This window comes from Muscardinus avellanarius (assembly GCF_963383645.1).
Source record: "Muscardinus avellanarius genome assembly, chromosome: 2".
Lineage (NCBI taxonomy): Eukaryota > Metazoa > Chordata > Mammalia > Rodentia > Gliridae > Muscardinus > Muscardinus avellanarius.
In genome coordinates this window covers 202,194,430-202,205,455 of record NC_137787.1, presented here as the reverse complement: position 1 = coordinate 202,205,455, position 11,026 = coordinate 202,194,430, and positions in this window count along the sequence as shown.

Below are 11,026 nucleotides of genomic sequence, written 5' to 3'. Positions count from 1 at the left end.
GGGTTTCCTATCCAGCTCCGTGGGCCAGGCACTCGAGCTCTCTGTTTTGAATCACTCCTGAGCTTGTTGAGGATACTAAGGTTTTGTTCGAGTTGGCCTGATTTATTAATAAAGTAGCAACCCTCTCCCCCAAGGAAGAGGCAAGTGCCTCTTTTCTTGCAGTCAGTAAATCTAATGCTCGCCTATTCTGTAGAGCCACCTTTGCCAGGGAGGTGACCTGTCACTGAAGGGATTCTATGGAGGCGGAAGTGGCATCTACTGTTATTTTGAGCTTATTTTCAAAATCCTGGACTAGGAAGGCACTGTGTCCCAGGGCCCCTCCGGCCACCCCGGTAGCTCCGACTGATAATACCGAACTTGCACCTACTGATATTGGCAGAAAGGCTGCCCTCCTGGCATGAGGAGGGGGGTATAAAACATCTGCCAGTTCTGTCTGACTGTATAGGGTGAGTTTTGGACTGCTGCCACCACCTGAACTTCATGGTTGGTTGGAGCTAGTTGCTTTAAAAAAATTTAAGTGGCCAGAGGGGTAATTTTGGAACACAGCATTATAATATAGTTTTTCATGCACCCCTGTACCCATCTCAAATCCCCTGGTCATCTATTTCTAGCTCAAAGCTTTGCCGATTAGTATTCCATCTAAAGTTACTTATAGGAGAGTGCGCACCGTAGATGCAGCAGCTCCAATACCTGCATCTCTAAAGGTGTCAACTCCTTGATTACAATATGCATGACTTGATCAAAGGCAAAACATACATAAGGACTTCCCATATTGTTGACAGACTTTAAAGACGAGGAATAATTACTGATTTCCACACCCTATGACAGGACAATCAAATATTCCTGCCTGCTGCTCTTTCTAGTCCCAGTTATCATCCTGATAGGATTTAATTGCTTGAAACCTGCAGGCATATTGGAGGTTTCCCTTAATTCTGATCCAGCTATTGAAGAGCATCATTAGGGAAACCAGTGGTCCGATGCTTCCCTTCATTTGTAACCCAGAACTGCCGATGCCCGGTTGGTGTCTGATGAGGCGGATCCTGGTGGGGTGGCTGGGTATTGGTATGCTCCCCTGGTCCTACTGTGCTCCACTGTTTGGGGGCCGGCTTTGCATATGTCCAATGTATCCAGGCTGATCTTTTTAGTGCCACCTGGTCTCCAAGTTGGAAGGGATGGAGCAGTTGCATAGGCTTCCCCGGTGTGTCTTGCTAGCGTCCACCATGGTCCAGATTTCAGTTCTGACTTTATGCCGAGCCTGTAAAAAACTGCAGCAGATCTTGAGGGTGTGAGGAAGCCACTTGCAGTGGTTAGATCAGTTGATATTTGAGATGTCCATAGCTGTCCAAGGGCTCCCTCAGATGTGCATCTGGGATATTATCTAGAGCCTCATGCAGAGCTTGACAACATAAGTCTCTGAGAAACAAGACTTACATGGTTTTCCAGGCATGGCTCAAAAGTAGGAGCCATGTCACTCATAAGGAAACAAATTTTTAGGCAGCTGTGATGAACTGGGATAGCCAAACAGGCTGGTGTTTTGTCTAAAACCTATAACACTTGGAGAGCCCAAATACAGCATTACCATCACACAGGAGGTAACTTTTACTTTAGAAATGTAACCATGGAAAACAGAAACAGTAGAAAACACAGGAAACTATCTTAATAAAACCTCACTGTGATCCTTTGAATGAATTTAAACATAACCATCTTCATTACATATGCAAACAAACATACCACAAACAGTTTATAACTTGCTTTAACCCTCTGATTTTTATCCTGGTCCTTTCTTTCCCATTTGGGGCAATCTTAGGATAAGCCTTACAACATGCTTTCTTATTTTTATAAAATTTCCTTTCTTTATATTTACCAAAAACTTTATATCACATCTGTCTTTTGTTCTTACAGGCTGAACCAAAAACAACAGCTTAAAAACCCATTTATAAGACTGAAGTGTTACTTTTTACCTTATGAAGTTGAGAGCATTTTAAGTATTGTGATATATATATATATATATATATATATATATATATATATATATATAATTACAGATTACCATGGAAAGTTAAGACATCAGGTAAACATCACTAACTCCTTAAAACATTAATCCTGTAAAAGGAATAAAATTAAAGATGATGCATATCATATTTGATAACAACTTAATAACTGTACTTAATAACTCATACAGACTACCACAGAAAGCCACCACATCAGATGAGTATCACTAGTGTCTTAAAACATTAATTTTGTCAGCCAGGCATGGTGGCGCACGCTTGTAATCCCAGAGCTTGGGAGGCTGAGACAGGAGGATCGCACGGGTTCAAAGCCAGCCTCAGCTACTTAGTGAGGCTCTCAGCAACTTAGTGAGACCCTGTTTCCAAATAAAATATAAAAAAGGTCTAGGAGTATAGCCCAGAGGTAGAAAGCTTCTGGGTTCCACCCCCAGTACCACCCAACACAAAAACAAAAACAGAAAAAACCCCAAAAACCCCATTAATTTTGTCAGAAAAAAAGTACTTTAACAGCAATGTGCATTGTATTTAATCACATGTAATTTAGCCTTAGATTACATAAACAGCATAAGAGTTAAACAGCATAAGAGTATACTGATACAAAGTATACTGGCCAAGAAAATGAATTTTTATTTCACCAAGTTGTTAACTAATCATTTTACCAAGATAATTTGGATGAACTAGAAGTAGATACTACTGTACAAATTGAACAGGCCCTTTTAAACTTATCCTGAAGAATACTTTCAAATCCTTTAAAGGTTTGCAGGGGCAGTGTTTACAGGACTTGTCAGCGTCTGAATGCTTACTCCCGAATTTAGGGCCTTATTTCTGCACAGTTTCTAAAGTGACAGGTTTAATTTTGGACATATGAGTCCAGGGATATTGTCTAATGTAGTTAAGAAGCTGCAGGAGCGCTAAGAACTTGGAAAGGACTCTTTTACTTTGGGAGAAGCTGATCCAGGAAAGAATCTCATTTTAACCAGGTCCCCAAAGTATTAGGAGGACGTAGCCTATTTATTTCTTACCTCCTGAAGGCTCACCACTGCATAGCCTGATTTCTGAGTTTTCTCACTCATGAAGCTGCTCTTATCAGCAACTCATTTGACATCAGGGTTAGGGGCTGATCATCAGGATCAGGCCTGCTAGCATACAAGAGTAGACTAAACTATCTTTTTATAGGTTTAAGATATTATGAAGGCATTTGGCCTTTTGGGGTGCTGTCAACCCAGATACAAAATAGAAGAGACAAAGTGAGCAGAGGATTAAGCCCTGTATCAAAAAATCAATATTTTGCCTGTCATCTCAATAGCTACCCAGCCCTCTTTTTCCAGCTGCTTAGAGGGCTGATCAGAGGGGCCTTGCCAAGCCTTGGGCATCCTTAGTCCTCAGTCTTTGAGGGCAGCCACAATGGGAGTAGACAACCTCACTTCCCTTCAGAGGTGAGGGCAGCATACTTTTTAGAGGTGGGACAGCCCAGATGCAGATGGACTCCACTCAGGACAGTCCTTGACACAACACCCAAGCACCTTTGCAATATCAGCAGGTAGCAGGCCTCCAGCATCTTTCCCCTCTCTCTAGAAGAAGCCTTTGGTATTTCTGAGGGGGCAAAGACTTATTACCCAATATTAGGGCTATTAAATGGGCTTGTCCCTGTGTCTGCATTTGTCTCCTCTGATGATTGTGTGTGTGTGTGTGTGTGTGTGTGTGGTACTGGAGATTGAACCCAATGGTTTTTCTACCTCTGGGCTATCCTCCCAGACCTATTTTATACTTTATTTGGAAACAGGGTCTCACTAAGTTGCTGAGAGCCTCACTACGTAGCTGAGGCTGGCTTCGAACCTGTGTGATCCTCCTGACTCAGCCTCCCAAGCACTGGGATTACAAGCGTATGCCAGCACACCTGGCCATTGACCCATTTTTATATTGGACTACACTGGTAACTATAAGTCTATTTAAGCTAACAATACTGACAGAAAAAAGATAGCTCTAGGTTTTATAACTTTAGAGAACAACATTAACAATGAAATAAACTTGTTACCTGACCATCAACTGTATTTTTTGTTTATACAATAAGTCATTTATTCAGTCAGGACAAACATGAAAACCAGGTCTTAAGGCTAAATCTCTGAATCAAAAAAGACAAAAATCTTATTGGTCAGTTCATACAGAAGTATAAAACTCATACAGCCTTAACCTTTAACTTTTGATTTCTGAAATCTTTTATCACATTTAGATAACTCTAGATACACAACACATTTAGTTTTTAGATATAGATACATTTATGGTCACAGGTATAGACACAATTTGTTTACTTACATCTACCCACTAACTTATCCCTTCTAATAACCAGCCAGTGGATTAAACCATCATTTTAACAAAATAAATCTTCAGAATGACATTACATTTTTTTGTAATATATTTTTATTGGTGCATTGTAGCCAAACATCTCAGGGGAATGCAAGACTTGTGAGAGTATACAAGCATATATCATCCAATTAGCCCTTATCCCGTCCCCGTCCCATTTCCTCCCCCTCCCTCGATCCTGTGCTTGGTTTGGTGATTAACTTTGATACATTTGTTTACGTACATCATGCGTTTTAAAGAGATTCCATCTTTCCCCCATCCTATCCCCTCTGATTGGTCACCTTAATTGCTCTTCCATGGGGCCCTTTCTTAAACTAGCTCTCCTCCCATTACCCATTTCTTCCTAGTTTTTGCATATTAGCATCTGATTTTCTATTTTCTGTGATGTTTCTCTGTGTATGCTACATTGCAAGTTCCGTTCCCTCTCCTGAAGGCCCTGGTGCTGGCCTGGCCTCTTGGCAGACTCTGATCCCAGCCTCGCTGGCTCTAGCAATGGCCTTGCCTCATGTCAGGCTCTGATCCCTGCCCTGCTGACCCCGGCTCCAGCCTCACCCCTCAGGAGGCTCTGATCCTTTCTTCAGAGGCCCCAGCACCAGCCCTGCTTCACGGTAGGCTCCGATCCCAAACTCGCTGGCACAGGGATAGGCCTCACCCCTCAGCTGGCTCTGTTCCTGGCCTCAGAGGCCCCAACACCGGCTGTGCCTCACGGCAGGCTTCAATCCCGTCACACTGGCCCAGTCTCTGGCCTCACCCCTCGGCTGGCTCTGATCCCAGCTTCAGAGGCCCCAGTTTCCACCTTGCCTCACAGTGGGCCCCAATCCTGGCCAGGCTGGTCCTGGCACCAGCCTCACCCCTTTGCAGGCTCTGATCCCGGCCTCGGAGGCCTCAGCACCGGCCTTGCCTCATGGCAGGCCCCGGTCCTGGGCTTGTTGGCCCCAGCACTGGCCTAACCTCTCGGCAGGCTCCGATCCCAGCCTCGAAGGCCCCTGCCCCAGCCATGCCTCACAGCTGACTCTGATCCTGGCTTTGCTGGCCCCGGCACTGGCCTCACCCCTTGGCAGGCTCCAATCTAGGCCTCGGAGGCCCCAGCACTGGCCTTGAGTCACAGCAGGTCCCGGTCCCAGCCTTGCTGGCCCCGGCACCAGCCTAATCCCTTGGCAGGCTCTAATCCTGGCCTCGGAGGCCTTAGCACCGGCCTTGCCTCATGGCAGGCCCCAGTCCCAGCCTTACTGGCCCTGGGCACCGGCTAACCCCTCAGCAGTCTCCAATCCCGGCCTTGAAGGCCCCTGCACTGGCCTTACCTCATGGCAGGCTCTGATCCCAGCTTTGCTGGCCCCAGCACTGGCCTCACCCCTCGGCAGGTTCCAATCCCAGCCTTGAAGGCCCCTGTACCGGCCTTGACTCACAGCAGGCCCTGGTCCCGGGCTTGCTGGCCCTGGCACCGGCCTCACCCCTCAGCAGGCTCTGATCCCAGCCTCGGAGGCCCCAGCACTGGCCATGCCTCACGGCAGGCCCCATTCCTGGCCTTGCTGGCTCCGGTACCAGCCTAACCCCTCAGCAGGCTCCGATCCCGGTCTTGAAGGACCCTGCACCAGTCTTGCCTCACGGTAGGCTCTAATCCCGGCTTTGCTGGCTCTAGCTCTAGCCTAACCCCTCGGCAGGCTCTGCCTGGCCTCGAAGGCCCCTGCGCCAGCCTTGCCTCATGGCAGGCTCCGATCCCGGCCTCGCTGGTTCTGGCACCGGCCTCACCCCTCGGCAGGCTCTGATTCCGGCCTCGGAGGCCCCAGCACCAGCCTAGCCTCACGGCAGGTTCTGGTCCCAGCCTCGCTGGTCCTGGCACAGGCCTAACCCCTTGGCAGGCTCCAATCCCAGCCTCAGAGGCCCCAGCACTGGCCTTGCTCACGGCAGGCTCCAATCCTGGCCTCGCTGTCCCCTGCACCGGCCTCATCCCTCGGCAGGCTCTGATCCAAGCACCCTCTTCACCCAGCATGTTATCCAAAGTTCCCGATCATGGGCGGTGGTAGCATTCTGCCTCTGGGGTTATTTCTTCAAAAGATCCAGGTGTGTTGCATCAGATCTCTGCCTCTCCTGAGTACTGGCCGCTGTCATTGCTGCTGCCTCCACCATCTCAATTCTTTCCCAAACTCTTTTCCCACACTGCATGTTGTCCAGTGTTCCTGAGCATGCGCAATGGTAGTATTCCACCTTTGGGACAATTTCTTCTGAGGATCAGGGTGGGTTGATCAGATCTCTGCCTCTCCCAAATACAAGCCTCTACTGCCACCGCAGCCACCGCTGCCAACACCGCCTTCCTCCTAGGTCTCTGCTGAGCTCTCTCCTTACAGATGATGTCCAGAATTCTTAAGCATGTAAGGACGAAGCAGTCGTCCTTCGCGGGGAATTTTTCCAAAAGTTCCAGGTCAGTTGGATATGTTTTGTCTGCATCTCCAGAATTCTGGCTGCCATCATGGCCATCTTGACCCCTCTCCAGTATTTTTTCTTTTCTTTTTCCTTTCTCTCTCTCTGTCTCTTTTTTAATAAGAGAAGACAGTATGTGTGGTTTGAAGAGGTTGTAGGATCAGGCACTCGGTAGCAATGAATTTTTTTCTCCCTTCCAAGAGCGGAGTCCCAGAGCCTCACCGCACAGAGCAGAATCTGCTATTCTAAGCGCACCACGGCCCGGCGTAGCACAGCAGCACTGAGTTCTTCAGTATGCATGGCTCGGCTTCCTGCTCGGTTCAGGGCCTCCCAGAATGTGGGCTCAGGCTCCTGCCCAGCACCAGGACTCCCGGGGAGTGGGATGGGCTTCACGCCCCCACCCAGAACCGGGCCTTCCAGGGAGTGGACCAGGGGCCCGCCCCCACCCGGAACCAGGCCTTCTGGGGAGCAGGGCTGCCCGCTTCCCACCCGGCACTGGGCCTACCCAGGAGCGGGCCGGGCGCTTGCTCCCTGCTTGGGACCGGGTGTTCTGGGGAGTAGGGCGCCTGTCCCCCACCTGGGACTGGGCCTTCCCAGGAGCGGGCTGGGCGCCAGTCACCCACCCGGGACCTTGCATTCTGGGGAGCAGGGCGCCTGCTTCCTGCCCGGGACCTGGAGTTCCAGGGAACAGGGCGTCTGCCACCCCCCCGCCCCGGGACCAGGCATTCCAGGGAGCAGGGCACCTGCCCCCCACCCAGGACCAGACTAACATAACAATTTAAACATCTATTACCAGGAAGACAATATGATGGTAGTTGCCTTAGCCTGAAGAAACCAAAGTATGTTAATCTTTCAGTAACACTTTTGAAATTTTTAACAAACTTAAGCCTTTAACAATTTTAAGCCACATGAACTAAGGTGTTTTCTTACTTTTTTTTCTTATTTAACAAATATAAGACAAATAGTTTTTCTTTAAGAACAAATAGCTGCTGGGGATTTAGCCAGTAGCGAGAAGAAGGCTTCATATGTAGGCCAAACAATAAAATCTTTTTTGTCTCTGAGGCTAGAGCTATAACCAACACTGACCTCGGGTCAGCCACAAGCTAATCCTTAGTTCAGTTGAATATCAAGTGTTAAAACACAAACACCTATACTTAGAAAAACTATCATATAGATTGTTATAAAAATCAATTCAGTGTTAATTATCAATTATACAAAGGAGTCTTAGCCCAAAGCCTCTGTACCTTAAAGGACTCCATCTCTGTATTTGAAATTCCTATTTAAGTCAAACATAAACAATTTTTAGCAGATAGAGATGGGAAATGGCTGAGAGTGCTCTGGGGTGCACAGGAATGCAGGAAAAGCAAGTACACAGTACATATGTTATGGGCAGGTCAAACAATACCCTGGTACAACATAAGCCTAGTCTTATCTAGCAGACAGAACAATTAGCATCAATCATTCCGAGAGGGTCTTTACTTACTTTAAAACCCCCATGACTCCAAACCTTGTTGGCTCTGGGCCAAAAGACAGTCAGAAGTGCACTTTTGAGTAAGGGTGAGACAAGGTAAAAACCTTCATGGCTCCCCACACATATGTGGACAGAACATGCCTCAAACTTTAGAGTGGGCATGTATCATGTAATCCCTTATGTTGCTAACCAGGTAACCTCATTATTAATCTAAAACAAGAGGCAAAAATAATTGGCGGGTTTGCCTGCAGCTGCATTTGGGAAAAGAAAAACTGCCAATCAGGATGGGCGGGGGGATACCTAAGAACAAAACCCACATTGACACTCACAGTTACAGAAGTCCCATCTCATGTGTTAGTAAGTTGAATCTATAACCTCGTACATATGTAAAAACATGTAAGCAAATAACCTACGAAGCAGAATGAACAATTTATATAATTTGCAGAGCTCTCTTTTGTAACTTTAAGGACATTTCAGCTAAAACAATTTAAAGTGCATTTAAGCAGTCTTTACAAGTGTCCCTTCCCTCCCAGTTCAGAGAATTGATGTTTGAGGTCAAAGGGGTCAGTCCTAAGCAACCAGGAAATGGTGCCAGTGGAGGGTCCCTTTCTAAAGAGTGTCGGGCTGATAAGTGAGATAAGACAACTTGTTTTAAATATTTTTCTGATTTTATAGCGCAGGGCTGCTAGGTGTAATTTTTTTTTTTTCTGAGTTACTTGGCCTAATGGTATAAGGTTAAAATATCTGTTTATGGCCCAGTGGTTAGAAGCCAGAATTAACTCCTGGATTTTAGCTAATTGAAGAGAGACTCATTCTCATCAGCCACTGCAGTTTTCCCTGTTTTCTGAAATCTGGCTGGGAAACACTCTCCTAGGGCCGGAGATTTTGGCCTTTTTACAGGCTGAGTCAGCATTCAGCCTCTGAGGCCCAGACAAGCCTCATCCGTTTAAACACAGAACAAGACACTCTGACAGAACAGACAGAAAGCGAGACATGACAGGTGAACCTTTAAGTTTTAGCCTCTTAGGTTTATCAAAGAGAATCAGACCAAATTTGAATATATAAAGCCTGGCCTGGGTGGCCAGGTCCTATGGTGCTCTCTCTGAGGCAGGCCCCCCTGCTCCAAAAGCAGGCCACTCCACTTCCCAAAACCTGTAGAGGGTGAACAGATCGACTAATGTTCCATAGAACGGTCGGACACGACTGGAGAGAGGACTGAATTTAGTGAGGTTAGGGGCCTCAAGTTGGGCCTGGAATACGGAGGGTCAGTATAATCCCCTGACCTGGCTCTTTGCCGTAGGAATGCTTCCCCCATTCCTTAAGGGTTACAAGTGGACAGAAAACCACTCAAGCAAGCTGGCAGAGAGGGCCTCCTGGAGTCCGTATGCCCGATCTGAGGTCTGGGGTGGGGGCCTACTGTTTTCAGGTCTGAGTGGATGCTGTGTTTTGGAGGGGATTTCCCCGAGGGGCCATATACCTCCACTGTGTCTCAGGCAAACCCTCTCCCGGCAGGGGAGAGGAAGGCCAGTTCAGAGTGCTGAGGTGACCAACCCCTTATGTCCACTCCCCTGGACGAATTGTCCTTTTTCCCTTCTGACCCAGGGGTGGGGGTATGTGTTCTCCCCAGAAGTAAGTCTGACCACTCCTAACTTCAACACACTCCCTGTGACCTTTATGTCCACCAACAGCCTGCCACAACTGCCAGATATGAAGCAAATACAAAAGGTGCAGACTGATAGCAGCACCTTCCACTCTCGAGGGGCGACTGCCCCAACTCTGTTGACAGAGCAAAACACTACACGCACCATAGGAAGAACCAGACACAACCTTAGACAATATTCAACATGCAGAGAGAGACACGCAGACCAAATAAACAAAAACAAACAAGATCAAACCAGACGTACACGGGTATAAGACACAAATGCCAGAATATTGCTGAGGCACAAAGGCTTCACCAGGGGACTGGGGAAACAGAATAGGATGCAGTGTCTTCTCCACCAGGATTTGGGTGAGGGTAACAATAGGGCAGAACTGCCCTAACAGGAGTGGGGAGGGATAACAGAATGGAGAACTGCAATCCTACCAGGACCAGATGGGGCACATTGGCCCCGCCAGAAAGATGGAAAACGACGTCTCGTCTGCCCTGAGGGCCAGAGTCACCGAGTGCGTCCACCCTGTCTTGTACCCACCCCAGATGGTCGACCACTTACCAGAGACCAGAGATCCGGATTCAGGTGGCTTCCCCAAGTGCACTCGATCATGGGACTTGGAGGGGCATTGGAGTGTGAGGCTGAGAAAATGTCTTCTCAGGAGCTCCCCTCTCACCCCTCAGCCAGTCCAAAGGACCACGAGCGGAGGCGAAATTTGGGTTTCCATTGGAAACTCCAAACTTCTCTCAAAATCTCGCTGGGGCCTCCAAATGTAGTATGCAGAGTTTGCGAGAAATGAGAGACTTGAGAGCCCAAGGGAGACGTGCCAACTGAAGCCTTTATTAGCTTCCAGCAGTGGAGCCCTCAGTCTAAAATCAGACCAGAGGGGCGCGCTGACTGCCCAGGGCAGGGGCTTATAAGGGGCAGGCAGGCGGGTTACAGAAGTGGAATTCGCTGGTTAGGAGGTGTTGGGGAGGGGACACCACACTGAAATTTTAGGTAGGGATAAGCCGTGTTGGGGGAAGGGGTAGTCTCCTTCCTGCCGGGAGCCATTCCTAGAGGCGAGAAGTTAAACTTTAGACTGACCACTCGAAACAGGAAGAGGGAGGGGGTTCAGT